The sequence below is a fragment of the Schistocerca serialis genome, unplaced genomic scaffold, assembly GCF_023864345.2.
Source record: "Schistocerca serialis cubense isolate TAMUIC-IGC-003099 unplaced genomic scaffold, iqSchSeri2.2 HiC_scaffold_585, whole genome shotgun sequence".
Lineage (NCBI taxonomy): Eukaryota > Metazoa > Arthropoda > Insecta > Orthoptera > Acrididae > Schistocerca > Schistocerca serialis.
The window spans coordinates 20001-25070 of NW_026048174.1; the positions used below are offsets into that span (position 1 = coordinate 20001).

The following is a 5070-nucleotide window of genomic DNA, read 5'->3' on the forward strand; positions in this document are numbered from 1 at the left end:
CCCATATTGCGCCTTAACCTAACCCATATTGCGCCTTAACCTAACCCATATTGCGCCTTAACCTAACCCATATTGCGCCTTAACCTAACCCATATTGCGCCTTAACCTAACCCATATTGCGCCTTAACCTAACCCATATTGCGCCTTAACCTAACCCATATTGCGCCTTAACCTAACCCATATTGCGCCTTAACCTAACCCATATTGCGCCTTAACCTAACCCATATTGCGCCTTAACCTAACCCATATTGCGCCTTAACCTAACCTATATTGTCCCTTAACCTAACCCATATTGTCGCTTAACCTAACCTATATTGCGCCTTAACCTAACCCATATTGCGCCTTAACCTAACCCATATTGTCCCTTAACCTAACCCATATTGTCCCTTAACCTAACCTATATTGTCCCTTAACCTAACCTATATTGTCCCTTAACCTAACCCATATTGTCCCTTAACCTAACCTATATTGTCCCTTAACCTAACCTATATTGTCCCTTAACCTAACCTATATTGTCCCTTAACCTAACCTATATTGTCCCTTAACCTAACCTATATTGTCCCTTAACCTAACCTATATTGTCCCTTAACCTAACCTATATTGTCCCTTAACCTAACCCATATTGTCCCTTAACCTAACCTATATTGTCCCTTAACCTAACCTATATTGTCCCTTAACCTAACCTATATTGTCCCTTAACCTAACCTATATTGTCCCTTAACCTAACCTATATTGTCCCTTAACCTAACCTATATTGTCCCTTAACCTAACCTATATTGTCCCTTAACCTAACCTATATTGTCCCTTAACCTAACCTATATTGTCCCTTAACCTAACCTATATTGTCCCTTAACCTAACCTATATTGTCCCTTAACCTAACCCATATTGTCCCTTAACCTAACCCATATTGTCCCTTAACCTAACCCATATTGTCCCTTAACCTAACCCATATTGTCCCTTAACCTAACCTATATTGTCCCTTAACCTAACCCATATTGTCCCTTAACCTAACCCATATTGTACCGTAACCTAACCTATATTGTACCTTAACCTAACCTATATTGTACCTTAACCCAACACACGTTGGGCCTTAACCTGCTCTGTAATTGTCATACGACGCGTTAAATTAGTGTAGTGTTGCCTAACTGCAACCCCCGCAATATAGTTTGCTACTCGCACTGCCCGGTCCCCAGAGTATCGCTTCATGTTAAACACCTTGCAGCTATACACTGTAATGCGGATGGCAGCAGGACGTACATGCTCAATGCCCTTCGCAGTTGTTCATTGGCATTCGCATGGCGAAGCACAGCCTACGTTGTGGTACGGCTTGTGTCAACTGTCCGCTGATGTTGTACGTCCAAATCACACACTGTACTGCACATTGGTCCTCATGTACTGAATGATACATCGTGGTACATGTGTGACCGTACCACGACTGCGCCAACAACGGCGAACCATACGGTCCAAATATTGTGCACTCAGCTACGTGTCGTCTCCCTATAAGAGCTGGATTGAAGTATGGTATGCCGTGGATGGCGATCAGCATGAGCCGTCTGTTGATGTAGTGGCGCGTGTTGTCAGACGTAGTCGTCTCTTCTCACACACCGTGATAGCATGGTGCACTGCGTTCCACATCTGCGACATGCGACAGAGGCCGGTTGACAGTCGTTCGCGCAATGGACATCGCATACGTACGGGGGCCACCTTCCACGTGTTCGCGAAGCGTGCACATGTTGTTGCGTGTATGTGGGCAGACATAGTGTGTCGTGACACCTGACACAGGCATGCAACAATCGTTGAATTTGCAAATGGCGATGGACGTCTACGTTTGCTGGTGACGTTACGCAAATGAAGAACTGGTAAACCGTTGTGGTGCGGTTGTTCTCGCTAGAGGTGAATCAGTGATGGCGACGATCGGTTGAGCTACCAACCGGTTGTTTCAGCGATACCCACCATGCCCACGAACGTGAATGGCATGTGGGTGTGAAGCGATACGCGGCGGTGGCTGGGTGGGACCGTCCCCGGCCGGTGAGGGGGGGGCCTCCCGGCGTGCTGGCCGCGCGGTGCGTGGGCGCACGCGCTACAGCCGGCTGGTGGGGGCGGCCAGTGGCAGGCGCGCCGGCCGACGGAGGCGGCAGGCGGCGCAGCTGCGCGCCGGCGCACCCTGCACGCGGCGCCGTGCGGCCAAAGTAGGTCCTCGCGGGCCCGGTGCGAAGCGCGGTGGACATCTGCAGTGTGCTGGTCCGATTGAGGACTGTGTGCGCTGAGGATGCGCCGCCGCCCGGCGCTCGGCGCCGCCGCGACGCCGTCTGCTGCTCGGTCGCCTCTGCGGTTCTCGCAGGTGGATTGTATCGCAGCTGTGCGGACGTGTTGGCGCGTGCGCTGTGCTGGGAGAGTTCGCTTCGGCACCCAAGTGGGGCTTTTGTCCTTCTGTGGCGCTGGCGTTGGAGCTGCCGGCCACCGTAGGTGGCGCGTGTTGTCTCCCGCCGGCAATGCCACGACAGCACGCTCCCGGGCCTCTGTCGGCAGCGGCAAGCTCAGTTGGGAGCACGGGTGGTCGCACCTAAAGCGTCTACTCGCCAAACTCCGGGCGATTGCGCCTCTCTCGAACCCGACCAAGTACTTAGGACGGCGCTGCGCGCCGCCGGGACCTGAGAGGGTTTCGAGGTGTATTGTGCAGGGGAGCTCAGCCTCCTCCTGTTTGCAGAATAATTGAGCGGACGCTTGCGTGTTCGCGCGGGCCCCCGGGACACACTCCCGGGCGGCCGGCTGCTCAGCTCTAGTTGACGCAGCTCCCTGGTTGATCCTGCCAGTAGTCATATGCTTGTCTCAAAGATTAAGCCATGCATGTCTCAGTACAAGCCGCATTAAGGTGAAACCGCGAATGGCTCATTAAATCAGTTATGGTTCCTTAGATCGTACCCACGTTACTTGGATAACTGTGGTAATTCTAGAGCTAATACATGCAAACAGAGTCCCGACCAGAGATGGAAGGGACGCTTTTATTAGATCAAAACCAATCGGTCGGCTCGTCCGGTCCGTTTGCCTTGGTGACTCTGAATAACTTTGGGCTGATCGCACGGTCCTCGTACCGGCGACGCATCTTTCAAATGTCTGCCTTATCAACTGTCGATGGTAGGTTCTGCGCCTACCATGGTTGTAACGGGTAACGGGGAATCAGGGTTCGATTCCGGAGAGGGAGCCTGAGAAACGGCTACCACATCCAAGGAAGGCAGCAGGCGCGCAAATTACCCACTCCCGGCACGGGGAGGTAGTGACGAAAAATAACGATACGGGACTCATCCGAGGCCCCGTAATCGGAATGAGTACACTTTAAATCCTTTAACGAGTATCTATTGGAGGGCAAGTCTGGTGCCAGCAGCCGCGGTAATTCCAGCTCCAATAGCGTATATTAAAGTTGTTGCGGTTAAAAAGCTCGTAGTTGGATTTGTGTCCCACGCTGTTGGTTCACCGCCCGTCGGTGTTTAACTGGCATGTATCGTGGGACGTCCTGCCGGTGGGGCGAGCTGAAGGCGTGCGACGCGCCTCGTGCGTGCTCGTGCGTCCCGAGGCGGACCCCGTTGCAATCCTACCAGGGTGCTCTTGAGTGAGTGTCTCGGTGGGCCGGCACGTTTACTTTGAACAAATTAGAGTGCTTAAAGCAGGCAAGCCCGCCTGAATACTGTGTGCATGGAATAATGGAATAGGACCTCGGTTCTATTTTGTTGGTTTTCGGAACCCGAGGTAATGATTAATAGGGACAGGCGGGGGCATTCGTATTGCGACGTTAGAGGTGAAATTCTTGGATCGTCGCAAGACGAACAGAAGCGAAAGCATTTGCCAAGTATGTTTTCATTAATCAAGAACGAAAGTTAGAGGTTCGAAGGCGATCAGATACCGCCCTAGTTCTAACCATAAACGATGCCAGCCAGCGATCCGCCGCAGTTCCTCCGATGACTCGGCGGGCAGCCTCCGGGAAACCAAAGCTTTTGGGTTCCGGGGGAAGTATGGTTGCAAAGCTGAAACTTAAAGGAATTGACGGAAGGGCACCACCAGGAGTGGAGCCTGCGGCTTAATTTGACTCAACACGGGAAACCTCACCAGGCCCGGACACCGGAAGGATTGACAGATTGATAGCTCTTTCTTGATTCGGTGGGTGGTGGTGCATGGCCGTTCTTAGTTGGTGGAGCGATTTGTCTGGTTAATTCCGATAACGAACGAGACTCTAGCCTGCTAACTAGTCGCGTGACATCCTTCGTGCTGTCAGCGATTACTTTTCTTCTTAGAGGGACAGGCGGCTTCTAGCCGCACGAGATTGAGCAATAACAGGTCTGTGATGCCCTTAGATGTTCTGGGCCGCACGCGCGCTACACTGAAGGAATCAGCGTGTCTTCCTAGGCCGAAAGGTCGGGGTAACCCGCTGAACCTCCTTCGTGCTAGGGATTGGGGCTTGCAATTGTTCCCCATGAACGAGGAATTCCCAGTAAGCGCGAGTCATAAGCTCGCGTTGATTACGTCCCTGCCCTTTGTACACACCGCCCGTCGCTACTACCGATTGAATGATTTAGTGAGGTCTTCGGACTGGTACGCGGCATTGACTCTGTCGTTGCCGATGCTACCGGAAAGATGACCAAACTTGATCATTTAGAGGAAGTAAAAGTCGTAACAAGGTTTCCGTAGGTGAACCTGCGGAAGGATCATTACCGACTAGACTGCATGTCTTTCGATGTGCGTGTCGTGTCGCGCAACACGCTACCTGTACGGCTCGCAGTAGCCGTGCGCCGCGTGCGGAACCACGCGTGCTTCTCAAAACTAACGCCAATGTTGTGTGGTACGAGCGCTGAAGCGCTGGAGCGGCTGGCCTGCGGCACCTGGCGCCTGGCGCCGGTTTTGAATGACTTTCGCCCGACTGCCTGTCCGCTCCGGTGTGGAGCCGTACGACGCCCATCGGCCGTGAGGCTGTTGGACACAGAACGCTTGAACAGGGGCCGCCACACGCCTACGTCCCGCCTATGCAACTGTCTTGAAAGAGACAGTGGAAACTAAGAAAAAGATCACCCAGGACGGTG

At 52.8% G+C, this 5070-nt stretch overlaps 1 non-coding gene across 1 annotated transcript; it reads left to right on the plus strand.

Annotated features, from left to right (window-relative positions):
• Positions 1–2794: 2794 nt before the first annotated feature.
• LOC126448275 (small subunit ribosomal RNA) lies at positions 2795–4704 on the plus strand. Its single transcript, XR_007584064.1, has one exon. It is a non-coding gene; the product is annotated as a small subunit ribosomal RNA (ribosomal RNA).
• The last annotated feature ends 366 nt before the right edge of the window (positions 4705–5070 follow it).